Below are 15,630 nucleotides of genomic sequence, written 5' to 3'. Positions count from 1 at the left end.
GGTTTTTCCAGTGGTCATGTGTAGATGTGAGAGTTGAACTACAAAGAAAGCTGAGTGCCAAAGAATTGATGCTTTTGAACTGTGGTGTTGGAGAAGACTCTTGAGAGTCCCTTGGACTGTAAGGAGATCCAATCAGTCCATTCTAAAGGAAATCAGTCCTGAGTGTTCATTGGAAGGACTGATCATGAAGCTGAAACTCCAATACTTTGGCCACCTGATGTGAAGAACTGACTCATTGCAAAAGACTCTGATGCTGGGAAACATTGAGGGCAGGAGGAGAAGGGGACGACAGAGGATGAGATGGTTGGATGGCATCACTGACTCAATGGACATGGGTTTGGGTGGGCTCCAGGAGTTGGTGATGGATAGGGAGGCCTGGCGTGCTGCGGTTCATGGGGTTGCAAAGAGTCGGACACAACTGAGCAACTGAAGTGAACTGAACTGAATGTAGGGAAATGTAATATTTTATATTGGTTGCAAAACAGGAAAGGAGCAGCACAACTAGCAGTTTATATCGTGATTGCCTCTGGCCAACAGAATTTAACTGAATCTCTGCTTTTTTTACTCTTTCCTGGTTGGCTGGTAAAGAATCTGCCTAAAGTGCAGGAGACACAGGAGATGTGGGTTTGATCCCTGGATCAGGAAGATCCCCTGGAGAAGGAATTAGCAAATCACTCCAGTATTCTTGCCAAAAAACACCCCATGGACAGAGGAGCCTCTTGGGCTACAGTCCATGGGATCGTGAAGTTTCAAATGACTTAGCAGCTAAGCACAGCACAGCACAAAAGCCCGACGGCCAATATGCAGTGGGCAGTGAGTCAAAGCAATGAAGGAAATACACTCAGGCGTGATTTCCCTTTTCACACTTGTACACTCCACTCTTGGTGTGGGGCCAAGCTGAGGCCACTTCCCAGGATACACTTTCCTCCACACTGGTGGCAGTTCCGCAGACCTATGCTGACCGGGAGCCCTGGCGATACAGTAATCAAATCCCAAAGATGAATTTGAAGCATGTCGGTTTCTCTGGACTATTCTGTGTGTGTGTATCTACCCTGCAAGGGGGATGCTACAAGTACCCTGTGACCTCACAGAGCTGGACGGGAAGATCTCGAAGAGTCCTCTCTAATTTCTGTCACCTTGAACCTGCCTGTGCTCTCGCTTCTGCCTTGCGATGCACCAGATTCTTTCAGGTCTGAACAGTTGAAGCAGTTGTCTCTTCCTTACGCAGGAAAGAAATGGGAAATGACGTCTTTTGTCTTACTTTTAGTATTTCACATAGATAAATGGAGTGGCTGCCGTTGGACTAGGAGTCTTCAAGTGCATTCCTAACAAAGTCAATAGGAAAGGTGAAAAGCCACATCCAGTGTTGTTCTCCTCTTTCTAATCTCTGCTTACACTCAAGCCTTTGCTTAAAATATACATCTCTTTTCAGCTGTTCTACTTAAGAGCGGAAGTACATTTAAAAATACCTCGGTGATGACTTCTGCAGCAGTTCAACTGCATGGTTAGTGTTCCATCTATTTGGAAATACAGGATGTGAGTAAAGCCAGATTTGGAATCATGCCACATCAAACTCAAAGATACATTGAAAGCAGGCTCTGCTTGTCTTTATGACAATGAGATCAGTTAATCATAAACACCCTCAACACCCTCCATAATTCTGCCATTAAAAATCACCTGTCGTGAAAAATTCAAATAATGCAATTTATTTCTTTAATCACACTGTGAAATCAGGTTTTCTGTGTAAAAGTTAGCATTTTGTTGGGTAAGAGGCACCTGGGATACCACTTCCCAGAACAAAACAATTATTTCCAAAGCTTGAGTGTTGGGTGCAAAAATCGAAAGTAATGTTTAGAAACTTGCTGAAGTTCTGGTCCTTAAAATTCAAGGCTGCTGCTGCTGCTGCTAAGTCGCTTCAGTCGTGTCCGACTCTGTGCGACCCCAGAGACGGCAGCCCACCAGGCTCCCCCGTCCCTGGGATTCTCCAGGCAAGAACACTGGAGTGGGTTGCCATTTCCTTCTCCAATGCAGGAAGGTGAAAAGTGAAAGTGAAGTCGCTCAGTCGTGTCCGACTCTTCTCGACCCCATGGACTGCAGCCTTCCAGGCTCCTCCGTCCATGGGATTTTCCAGGCAAGAGTACTGGAGTGGGGTGCCATTGCCTTCTCCAAAATTCAAGGCTAGAAACTTTAAATGCATAAGCATTCAGGGACTGGGGGAGGCAAGCCACTATCTATCCATAAGCTTATGGGATAATTCGATCTTTGAAAGAGTAGAAGACAAATGGCAGACTATCGCCCATGGAAACCTCAAACAGTCCTAATTGGACAATTTTGTTACATTTGCCCATGAGCGTTATTTATCGTATATAACTGATAAATTTATTTAATTGGCAGAACTTTAAATTGTTTGTATAAATATCTACTTATTTTATATTATTATTTTTTAAAATATAAATTACTTTTCAAGTTACTTACATATTAGTAACTTAAAAGTTATTTAAGAATATATACATATACACACAATTTGTAGTTTGGACAACCAAAATATGCAAGTTTTTAAAATTCTGTTTTGTTTTTATTTGTCTTTCCCTCAATCAGGTTGAAAGGTAAAAGCAATCACTTTTTTCTCAAGGTAAAGAAATAATAAAAATGTTACTTATTCATGTTCTAAAATATGTGAAGTTAATACTTCCATCAAGCCTGTGTCATGTAACTCCCATCTAAATAGTTAGGTATGTTTTACTGTTTTACAATAGGAAGTTTGTAGAGCTGTCAGAATATAAACCAGACATGACTGGAACAAAATATGAAAATTAATCATGTCATGTCAGTGATTGGTGTTAATTCCCTATATAAAATTTTAAATAGACATTCCTGTGGTTACTACATTACCAAACTTTTATTACTAATACCTAGCTAGTGAGATTATGGACAATTATACCATCTTGAAATCTAAATAGGCAGAGAGATTATATTAAGTCACTAAAATCTATTTTCCAAACCTTTCTTTCTGATTTTCTAGCCCTTGAAGGCTAGAATCTACTTTTATTACTTTCAGAATCTCATATTTTAATTTTTTTATGGATAACCTATGTATTTTCCTGTTTCATGATCCTTTGAAGCTATGTGTACAAAACTATACAAAAATCAAAACCAATGCCCTCCTGTTTCTTGACTATACTGAGAATAATCGGCTGTGGTACTAAGAGATCGTCACACTTGTGATGGAGCATCAGCTCATGGACCAGTCCTGAGACCAGTGCAGCTTTGGGATAGAATTTCATCCATGTTTTGTCCCTGAGATGTTTCTACCCGGGTTGATGGAGTGTGATGTAAGGTGAAGGAGTAGATGGTGGGGCTGGGGTGGAGAACAGAGGTGTCACCTGTAACAAAGCACGTGGAGGTTTCCCAGTCATCATATCCCAGGGTCGCAAAAGGAGGCGGACCATCATGCACTAACAGGCTCACTGTTCTCCTTCACCAGTAAAGCTGAGTCGTAACGGTGTCTTAAAGTAAAACATGAGAAATTTGCGAAAGATATGGCCTAAAACTCACTGCAGGAAAAGAGTTCATAAACTTACAAAGTCGACTCACAAATATCCTTCTCTAGGTGGCTGCCGTCTATGGGGTCACACAGAGTCGGACACGACTGAAGTGACTTAGCAGCAGCAGCAGTGAAATTTAAAAATGGAACTAATCTCTCCTTTCTGGCTTGTCCAAAAGCAGAAAGATGGGCTAGGATCACAAAAGCTTACCTATTAGCTCACATAAGCCACAGAAAGCTTGCACACAAGCCCATTAGCAGGCCAGCTCCAGGAAAATGTGGGAGTAAGTCAAGTTTATCCTTCCTTCATTCTCATTGGCCTTAGGACAGAGCTTGGTCCTGTTTATCATCGTGTGTGTGTGTGTGTGTGTGTGTGCTTCATTCACTTCAGTCGTGTCCAATTGTTTGCAACCCCATGGACTGTAGCCTGCCAGGCTCCTCTGTCCATGGGATTCTCCAGGCAAGAATACTGGAGTGGGTTGCCATTTCCTCCTCTAGGGATCTTCCCAAACCAGGGGTTGAACCCGTGTCTCCATCTCCTGAGTCTCCTGCATTGCAGGCGGATTCTTTACCCACTGAGCCACCTGGGAAGTCTTTATCTTCATGGATTAACTATAAATTGTTGAGTTTCATAGGTTTAAGATTATTCCATGTTACTGCATGCCACTGTGTTTTTTTTTTCAATCTGAAACTTGTAATTAATATGTAGGCTTGCATGCCTTTGATTTCTAGATGGTTTTTGATCTTTGATATCACTGTCAAAGTATCCATGCTTCTGGATGTGAGTTATACATGAAGCTTAGTTAATGAGCCCCCTGTGGGGACGAAAAGACAGTCTGGAGGGAACCAAAGATAAGAAACTCTGAGAAGGAATCACGTTACTGTGGGCGGTCAGCCCAGGAGTGCTTCTCGGAGGAAGTGACGTAAAGTGAGATCTGGACAGGAGGAGGCAGCAAGGCACAGCCCCTGCACCAAGGTCCAGAGGCAGCCACATCTGGTTTCCCTCCTTCCACGTGGAAGAAAGGAATGCAGAAGCTCGTGGGCCTGGGATCACAACCCAGTGGCTTCATTTTTACTAACTCAGAAATGTCCAATCACTGTTGATGTAATGCATCAAATTTCCAGCCATGAAAAGGAAAACTGGAAATATTTCTCATCAAGAAAGCCTCAGAATCATGTCCATCCTTTGGGAAAACTATGTCATTTTCTTTTCTGCCCTTTTTCTTGCTTTTCTTCCTCTCCTTGTCTCCCTTCCCCTCAATCTTCTTTCCTCCTTCCCTTCTTTCTTTCTTATTCCCTCCTTCTTTTCTTCCACAGACATATTTACTGAGTGCCTCCCATGAACTAAGACTCTTTTGCAATCAGCAAATACAGCATTTCATTGCTCCTAAGACACTTCTTTTTTCTTTTTTAACATTTAACGTCTGTGAAGTTGGAATGTTTCTCATATTTCGTGATGTCTAACCACTAGACCACTTAGGCGTGACCTAAATCAAACCCCTTATGATTATACAGTGGAGGTGATGAATAGATTCAAGGGATTAGATCTGGTAGACAGAGTACCTGAAGAACTGTGGATGGAGGTTCATAACACTGTATAGAAGGTGGTGACCAAGACCATCCTGAAGAAAAGGAAATGCAAGAAGCCAAAGTGATTGTCTGGGGAGGCCTTACAAATAGTAGAGAAAAGAATAGAAATGAAAGGCAAAGGAGAAAAAGAAAGATACACCCCACTGAATGCAGAAAGTCAAGAAGAGGGAAGCCTGGCATGCTGCAGTCCATGCGGTCGCAAAGGTTCGAACATGGCGACTGAACAACAGCCAAAAAAGAATCAATGAGCTATGATATAAAGGTGCCGAATGATAAATCTCTGTTTTTAAAAACACAAATAGTCTCATCAAAATCTGAGTACAGAATGCAAATTAAAAGTAAATTATATACGAGAATTAGGGGAGAAATTACCAAACCAAATTTTTCTACTTATTCCATTTCAAGTTCTATTTAGCATTATTTACTTTACTAAATTTACTTTACTAAACTTAATGTTTGTGATTTTCATTTTTTAATTTTAGAAATCTGAAAATCATGGGAAAGCCCTTTTGACTAGACCTCAAAAATCTCATTTGGTAATTGGCTGTTATGAGTAAAGTATCTATCACCACCAAGTGGCTTTGTAACTTAATTGCAGGAAGGAGTTTAAAAAGAAAGAGATTCTTCTAGATGATAGCAAATAGACTTACATACCAATACTGATTACAACTCCACATTTCCAAAGAGGAGCTGAGAAAGAAAAATAAATGCCCATGGAGTATTACTCAGCCATTAAAAAGAATACATTTGAATCAGTTCTATAGAGGTGGATGAAACTGGAGCCTATTATACAGAGTGAAGTAAGCCAGAAGGAAAAACATAAATACAGTATACTAACGCATATATATGGAATTTAGAAAGATGGTAACAATAACCCGGTGTACGAGACAGCAAAAGAGACACTGATGTATAGAACAGTCTTATGGACTCTGTGGGAGAGGGAGAGGGTGGGAAGATTTGGGAGAATGGCATTGAAACATGTAAAATATCATGTAGGAAACGAGTTGCCAGTCCAGGTTCGATGCACGATGCTGGATGCTTGGGGCTGGTGCACTGGGACGGCCCAGAGGGATGGTATGGGGAGGGAGGAGGGAGGAGGGTTCGGGATGGAGAACACATGTATACCTGTGGCGGATTCATTTTGATATTTGGCAAAACTAATACATTTATGTAGAGTTTAAAAATAAAATAAAATTAGAAAAAGAAAAAAATAATAATAAATGCCCAGAACAGATGAGGGTACAAAATACTTGTGACTCCAGCAAGTTAAATGGATGTGGACCCCTGGACTTTGGCTCAAACCCTTAAGAATAAAACCAACTCCCAGCTCTCAGGTGCCTCTCAGCCCTGGGTCCAGGGGAACCTGCCTGATCTAGAAGGCGATAGGTGGGGAAGAGGAGCTGGGAAGCAGAGGAAGTCAGGTCCCTGACCTTGACTCAGCCATGCCCGACATCAGCTTCAGTGTGTCTCTCCATTTCACAGGTCAGTACACTGGTTTTCAGCTTTGCTGGTCTGAATAAAGTTCCTATCCCTGTAATCTAAGGAGCCCTAATCATGGTTGTATTGCATTGCATTCCATGCGTTCTCAGTCACGTCCAACTCTTTGCAACCCCATGGACTGTAGCCCACCAGGCTCCTCTGTTCATGGGATTCTCTGGGCAAGAATATTGGAGGGGAGTTGCCATTCCCTTCTCCAGGGGATCTTCCCGACCCAGGGATCAAACCCAGGCCTCCTGTATTGGCAGGCAAACTCTTTACCCCTGAAACACCAGCGAACCATCAATGGTTGTATTGATGTATCATGTCATCAATCCATCCCTGGAAGACTGACGCCTAGGTCATGAAAACCCCCTTGCTTGAAAGAGAGGAAAGTGACAGAGGAGCCGCAGGCAGCAGTCTGTGCCACGTGCACCCCTTTGCAGCCCCTCGTGTCCACCTCTGCTTTCAGAGCACAGGGGTCCATGCTGATGGGAACAGGTGGGTTCAGGAGGAATGGAGCCGCTGCTCCTTCTCCAGGCACTCCGGATAAGCTGAAATCAGCTCTAAGACTTAAACCCTTGGTAATAAGACCTGGGGAGTCGAAGACCATAGTGAAGCCCTCCTGAAATCCAGAAACCATAGAGGAACCTACAGCCCTACAGAGAGACCTCACACCTGTCCTGGGCAGCAGACCCAAGCAGAAAGTTAGCCTGGATGTTTGCATACATTCAGATTCTTCCTCAAGGGTTGCATTGACTGCATTGACTTCCCTCCACTGCTGAATACCAGGACCAGGGAATCAGGGGTTCTGTGTCTCATTCTCTGTAAACAATTCACAGCCACATGCAGCACATTCCAGGTCTTAGCCCCCTCATCACTATTTATGGAGGGTGTGTGTGTGTGTGTGTTCAGTCACTTCAGTTGTGTCTGACTCTTTGCGACCCTATGGACTATAGCCTGCCAGTCTCCTGTCCATGGGATTCTCCAGGCAAGAATACTGGAGTGGGTTGCCATGCCCTTCTCCAGGGGATCTTCCTGACCCCAGGGATTGAACCTGGGTCTCCTGCACTGCAGGCAAATTCTTTAATGACTGAGCTACCAGGGAAGCTCCTAGCTGTTAGGTGTACTGAATGAGGTAAAGCCCGGTTTATATTATTGTTATACTAATAGGGAAAATATACGTGCCTGGTTTTCTCCTATTTTAAAATCATGGAGATTCCCAGGACCTACATGTATAGAACAGAGAACTACACTCAATGTTTTGTAATTTCCTGTAAAGGAAAGAATTTTTGTTTTTTGTATTTATTTATTTGGCTGCACAAGGTCTCGTTGTGGCATACAGGATCTTCAGACTTCACTGGCATTCGAGCTCCTTGCTGCAGCATGTGGGATCTGGTTCCCTGACCAGGAAGTGAACCCCACCCCCCTGCACTGGTAGCACAGTCTTAGCCACTGGATCGCCAGTGAAGTCCAAGGAAAGAATCTTTAAAAGACTATATATAAATATAAAACCAAATCACTATGCTGCCATAGTGAAACTAACATATTGTAAATTAACTACATGTCAATTAAATAAATAAAATATTGGATATTATCACTTTCTACTTTAAGAAATAGTTATGAACTAATTTATGTAATATTTCCTTTTTAACAGTCAATATTGAGGTATGATTATATAGAATAAAAGATAAAATATGAATTGATCAGTTCAGTTCAGTTCAGTTGCTCAGTCAGGTCCAACTCTTATTGACCCCATGGACTACAGCATGCCAGGCCTCCTGTCCATCACCAACTCCCGGAGCTTACTCAAACTCATGCCCATCGTACACACTGATAATTTTTGACAAATATAACTGAAGTGTGTAATCAAAGTATACCCTTCATCACCTCAGAAAGTTCCTTCCTGCCCCCTTCCAGTCAATTCCTCTCATTCTGGTTGATTTGCATCATCCTATATTAGCGTTACCTGTTCTGGATTTTCTCATTAAATGGGATCTCACAGCTTGTACCCTTTGGTGCTTCCCAATAGCAGTGAATAAGCATTCCAGATGCTCCACAACCAAACCAACATTTTGTATTCTAGTCTTTTTTATTTGGGGCCCCTTTAACAGGTGTGTTGGAGAAGGAAATGGCAACCCACTCCAGTATTCTTGCCTGGAGAATCCCATGGACAGAGGAGTTTGGTGGGCTACAGTCCACAGGTCGCAAAGAATCGGACACGACTGAGCGACTTCACTTTCACTTTCACTTAACAGGTGTGTAGATATTTCATTGTGTTTCTAACTTAATATTTCTTTTGATTCCTCAAGTCATCATGAGGAATGATTATTATTCAATTATTATATCAGAGTTATCAAAATAATCACTTCTAATCTTAGCTTTTCAAATTCTAAATTCAATGGCAACTATTTCATTTAAATAATATACTCAATGTGAATTGTCTCAGGAAGGACCCTCTGAGGCTGTAAACTAAGTCATGGTTTCAAGACCAAAAATTTTATTATGAATAGCTATATTGGAGGTTTGCCTTTAACATCCAAGAAAAAGATTCTCCTTTATTTACTTGTCATTGTATTGTCTCAGGAAAATCCCAAAGAAATACACAGGTGCACACACACACACTCAAAAAGTCACATTCAAAAGAATGAGAATTCTAGGGCCTCAGATTGTAGATGCTAAAAAGTTAATCGAATCATGCTTTCAAAATCTCAAAGAAAAATTACTTATAATCTGTACTCTTACATCCAGAAAAAGTCAACCAATTACAAGGGCAAAATAAAAATATCTATTCAGACATGTAGGGATTTAGAAAATTATCTCCCACATGGCCTTTCTTATGGAATTATTTGAGAGTATACTCCTAAAAATCAGGGAATTACACAAAAAGTTGAGGCAAGGACAGAGAATGCAAGAATTAGTGGATATAAGAAAGGAAAGTGGTGAAAGAAAGTCTGGGAAACAGCTTTACAGCAGGCTCAGGTGACAATTAATCCTGATGGGAGCCAAAGCTTGAAGATGAGAGCTGGACCATGAAGAAGGCTGAGTGCCAAAGAACTGATGCTTTTTAACTGTGGTGCTGGAGAAGACTTTTGAGAGTCCTGTGGTCAGCAAGGAGATCAAAACAGTCAGTCCTAAAGAAAATCAACCCTGAATATTCATTGAAAGGACTGATGCTGAAGCTGAAGCTCCAATACTTTGGTCACCTGAAGGGAAGAGCCAACTCATTGGAGTAGACCCTGATGCTGGGAAAGAGAAGGCAAAAGAAGAAGTGGCAGCAGAGGATGAGATAGTTAGATAGCATCACTGACTCAGTGGATGAGAATCTGAGCAAACTCTGGGAGATAGTAAAGGACAGGGAAGCCTGGCTTGCTACAGTCCATGGGGCCGCAAAGAGTCAGACATGTCTTAGCAACTGAAAAATAAAGGAGAAAATACAGCATCCAGAGATTTGATCATACGCCTAGATTTAATGTATTGGATGATCTGAAGAAAGAAATAAATGCTGACAGTAGAAGAAGCAAACAGTGACAACAAGACACGCAAGGATAAATAAAAAAGATACAGAGGGTAGTTCAGTTCAGTCACTCAGTCATGTCCGACTCTTTGTGACCCCATGAACTGCAGCACACCAGGCCTCCCTGTCCATCATCAACTCCCGGAGTTTACCCAAACTCATGTCCATTGAGTCAGTGATGCCATCCAACCATCTCATCCTCTGTCGTCCCCCTCTCCTCCTGCCTTCAATCTTTCCCAGCATCAGGGTCTTTTCAAATGAGTCAGCTCTTTGCATCAGGTGGGCAAAGTTATTGGAGTTTCAGTTTCAACATCAGTCCTTCCAATGAACACCCAGGGCTGATGTCCTTTAGGGTGGACAGAAGGTAGTTATGCTGCAATAATTGGATTTGAAATAAATAAGATTTATATGGTGAAACCATAAAGTTTAAGTTTCATTGACATAACTTCTAGAATTAACTTACGGACAAAAGATTTAGTTATGGTTCAAGTGCCAAATCATAAATGTTATCCACCTTGATTCTCTACAAGTTCAAGTTCAGATGACTGCAGTGGGAAGGTGGAGAGTTCATCTGGTAGGAAAGACATGGGTACCAGTATCCTCATCTTAGAAAATCTGGAGTGAAAAAATAACATGTCTAGTTGCCGGCATTCATCAAGGGTGTCAGATGCAAGCCAAGGAAGGTGACTCTGACTTTACTAAGAAGAAAGGAGATCACTAAAATCGTATTGGAAAGCTAAAAATAGGAGTTTAGCTTTGGAAAAGCTAAAAAAAAAACAGACTCAGAGCTGTTTCTAAAAGTAATATCCAAAAAACATGTTGCAGAGCAAGTCTGATGGATGATAAAACCTTCAGTGCCTCCACTCAACACTGGAAGGACCTGCCTCTGCCTCTCAACCGACTACCAGTCGGTGCCAGGAACTCGATCACACAGACCCAAAGCCACCACTACCACTGCCGTCAGCAGGCATCCAGTGTCTTCCACACACTGCACGTGTTCGGGCTAGGAAGAGGCTGTTTCTTCTCCCTCACTTTGCTCACCTGTAACCGAGACTGAGCAGGTGCGTCTGATTGGCTGAGACTAGGTCACGTGCTATCACAGCCACCAGGGAACATCACTTAGCATGAAGAGGGAATTGCCACGTTGCTCTCCCCCCAAATATGATATTTCAAAGGTCACCGGAGGTGATGACCGATGTCTACTACGCTGATGAAACATGGCATAAAAGCCTATTCTTTCAAGTTGCAAGAATAACTTAAAGAGAGACTAAACTCATTGCATTATTTATTCCTCCCTTGTTCTCACAACCTGAATCCGATTCATTAGGAAATTCTGTTGGTCGTCCCTCAAATTCTGTGCAGAAAATGACTCCTCCTAAACACCTTCCCTGCTCGCGTCCTCCACCTCTAACCAGCCTCTGCCCTAAATGACTAAAATAGCTTCCCAGCTGGGCCCTCTGCTTCATTCTTTGTCCCTTTAGAGAATATTCAGACCCACAGCCAGAGGATCCCTTTCAAGGTGGAAGAAAGATGCTGTTATGTCTCCGCTCAAAGCCACGCGGACACTTTGCAGGTGACCCAGAGAGAAAGTCTAAGGCCCTTCATATCTGCTGCTCTCCCCACCCCGTGACGTCATCCTCTCTTGTCCTTCACCCAACATGAGCGGCAGCGCTGGCCCTGAATGCTCACCCCTCAGGTGTCTGCAGCCCCTGGTGTCTCTCTTACCTTCAAGACCACCCTCCCCGCAGACCTCCTAGTCTCACCCTGTTTCACCCAATTACCTTTTCTTTGCAGCTCTGATCACCTTCTAACATACTATGTATCATTTATTTAACGATGCTGTTTATTTTCTGTCTCAAGAAAGGCAGTTATTGTCTCTCTTTTATTAGCTGATGTTTCCAGGCCCCTAAAAAAGCTTCCTGGAATAGGGAAATAATAAGCCATTCTGAGTAAATCAATAGATGGATGAAAGAATAATCGCTCTAAAATTGTAGGGAATGTTTGGAGGATGTTAATTTACCTAAATTCTTGTTTATCAGAGCAGAAAGCTGATTGATAGACCCTAAAATGGATCAATCAAGAAATATCAGCATATATTATTTAGAATTACAGCTGTAACTACAAGAAGAGATAATGAATGAATGCATGCATGCTCAGTTTTGAGCAACACTCCTTGACCCTTTGGACTGTAGCCTGCCAGGCTCCTCTGTCTATGGGATTTCCCAGGCAAGAATACTGGAGTAGGTTGCCATGACCTCCCCCTGGGGATCTTCCTGACCCAGGGATCGAACCCATGCCTCCTGCAGCTCCTGAAATGCCATCAGATTCTTCACCCACTGAGCCATCTTTGAAGCCCAAGAGATAAAGTAGAAACATTTCAAAGTGGTCATGTCTGCAAGATGGGACTGGGAGAAAAAGTAGGGCAGAGCTCTGTGGCTTTTAAACCTTTCTGAATTCTTTGATTTTTAAACAGTCATGTGTATGTAACACTTTGACAAAAATTTATGTCTTTAGTACAACCAGTTAAAAGGAAAATATAATGGCGTGTTAAAAATTTAAATAATGAAAAATCCATTATATTTCTCTTATTAGTAGGAGATAGAATAGACAATAAGAAGTTAACATGGGCTGAATGTTTGTGTGTTTCTCCAGCGCTCATATGTTGAAGCCAGATTCCCAGGGTGATGGTGTTTGGAGGCAGGGTCTTTGGAAGGTAACTAGGTTTGGATGAGGTCCTGGAGGAGGAGCTGTGAAGAACTGCTGCCTTCTAAGGGGATAGAGAACCTGGAGTCTCTCTTTCTAATCAGTGTGAGGATGTAACACGAAGTTGTCTGTCTACTGCCTGGAAGAGGTTCTCACCAGAACCTGATGCTGCTGGCACCTGACCTCAGTATTCCATCCTCTAGAACTTCAAGCATTAAGTTGCTGTGGTTGATAAGCCACTCAGCCCACCATGGCTTCCCAGGTGGCTCAGCAATAAAGAACCTGCCTGCCAATGCAGGAGACGCCAGAATCACAGGTTTGATCCCTGGGTCAGGAAGATCCCCTGGAGCAGGAAATGGCAACCCACTCCAGTATTCTTGCCTGGAGAATCCCATGGACAAGGAATCTGATGGGCTACAGTCCACAGGGTCATAAAAAGTCCAAAGAGTCGGACACAACTGAACGACTGAGCACACACATACATAGCCCATGGTACTTCATTCAGTTCAGTTCAGTTCAGTCACTCAGTTGTGTCCAACTCTTTGCGACCCCATGAATTGCAGCACACCAGGCCTCCCTGTCCATCACCAACTCCTGGAGTTCACTCAAACTCACGTTCATCGAGTTGATGATGCCATCCAGCCATCTCATCCTCTGTCATCCCCTTCTCCTCCTGCCCCCAATCCCTCCCAGCATCAGAATCTTTTCCAATGAGTCAACTCTCCGCATGAGGTGGCCAAAGTACTGGAGTTTCAGCTTTAGCGTCATTCCTTCCAAAGAAATCCCAGGGCTGATCTCCTTCAGAAAGGACTGGTTGGATCTCCTTGCAGTCCAAGGGACTCTCAAGAGTCTTCTCCAACACCACAGTTCAAAAGCATCAATTCTTCGGCGCTCAGCCTTCTTCACAGTCCAACTCTCACATCCATACATGACCACTGGAAAAACCATAGCCTTGACTAGATGGACCTTTGTTGGCAAAGTAATGTCTCTGCTTTTGAATATGCTATCTAGGTTGGTCCTAACTTTCCTTCCAAGGAGTAGGCGTCTTTTAATTTCATGGCTGCAGTCACCATCTGCAGTGATTCTGGAGCCCCAAAAAATAAAGTCTGACACTGTTTCCACTGTTTCCCCATCTATTTGCCATGAAGTGATGGGACTGGATGCCATGATCTTCATTTTCTGAATGTTGAGCTTTAAGCCAACTTCTTCACTCTCCTCTTTCACTTTCATCAAAGTACTTTGTTAGTGCAGCCCAAACTGAATAAAAGAGAAGTAAAAAACCATAGACACTAAAAATAGTGAAGTAACTTCTGTATTCTTTTGGTCAAAATATCTTCCCCAATTTTTTATTTTTATTATGACAAATTTCAAGCAAACAACGAATATACCCATCTCTTATGAATATAAGCCAATTCTCTTAGCTTCATCAAATTTTAACATTACACTTATTTTTACATTCCTACTCTTTGATTTGCCTTGCGTGAGTCCCAAATATGTAATGATGGTTCACGAGTGGGGGCTGGGGCAAGGGGGTTGCCTTTGAAATAATGACAGATGGCTCTTACCAACTCTGAAAAGGTAATAGTAGCACACGCGGCACTCTAAAGGGAATTTTTGTAAATTACAGGTAGAGTAATGCTGAATTTGACAAGGCAAAACAGGGGCTAAGAATTGCATTTCTAAGTTTTTTTTTGCAATAGGACATACTAATCAAATCGTAAAGACAGTTTCTTTATTTCCTGGCAACTCAAAGATATACATGGAATTTATAAGATGTGTCTGTAAATGGGAGTGCAGGATCTGAAAAGTATGCTGTGAAGATGGTATATACCCTTGTGCATAACTGAAACGCAATACTGATCCTAGAAGGGTAATTATTGGGCTTCAAGTTCATGCTTTAAACGATAGCAGCAGTTAATCTCGGTTGTTTGCATTAACTCGGGAGCTCTATCATCCATTAGGCAGGATGACATTCTGATAAGAAATGTATAAGAATGCCATCCCTGCTACACAGTATGGCTTCACGTTGCTCTTGGCACAGCACATCTCTTACCTGGTTATCATCTGGTGCTCAGTGAGCGTCAGCTGACTGACTTGGGGGACAAGGAAGCCGCATTACTCTCCAATCTGTCCCACTTGCCCAATTAATGAGCTGTGTTACCACCTGCCTCAGGGGAGCGCATGTGATCACTTCTCCTATTTCTGATCATGCTGTCATGATGATGAATGACTGGGAGAGAGGTTTTGGAGAAAGAGAGCTGATTTTAATAAGAGGAAAAATTGGTATTAGAAGTCTTAACGGCTTGGACCTACTGTAATTCTCGAAAATATTTATAGGAAAACCTCACTGAGTTAACTCTTCTTCTTGTTTACAGTCCTCCCTGACAAACGATTCAGGAGGACAGCCCAGGTTTCAGGCCCCTTGTCAAATATAGAATTTACATTAACAGAGAAAGGTATTACTAAGCATAGTGGTCTCCGGTGAATTCTCAGTAGAAAAACATTGACATAAAATCCATAGGAATTACAATATTTGATTCAAGATTTTACAAAGCTTACATTATGAACCAAATATTTGGTTAGAGAAATGAGAAAGCATTTATTTTCTTCTTTTGGAACACTTAATACTTCATAATATCTTCATATGACCTTAACATTTTTAAGGACTTCATATATGTTTTTGTCAATTACAAAATACAAATTTATTTAAATTCTTTTCATTATTGAGATAGATATAAGGACTCCACAGACAAAGGGCTCTAAATATGTTTTTCTTTTCTAAGGGTATCATTTCTTGGGA

The sequence above is a fragment of the Bos taurus genome, chromosome 16 (assembly GCF_002263795.3).
Source record: "Bos taurus isolate L1 Dominette 01449 registration number 42190680 breed Hereford chromosome 16, ARS-UCD2.0, whole genome shotgun sequence".
Classification (NCBI taxonomy): Eukaryota; Metazoa; Chordata; class Mammalia; order Artiodactyla; family Bovidae; genus Bos; species Bos taurus.
The sequence above is the reverse complement of the archived record's forward strand: the minus strand, read 5'-3'. Positions refer to the sequence as shown.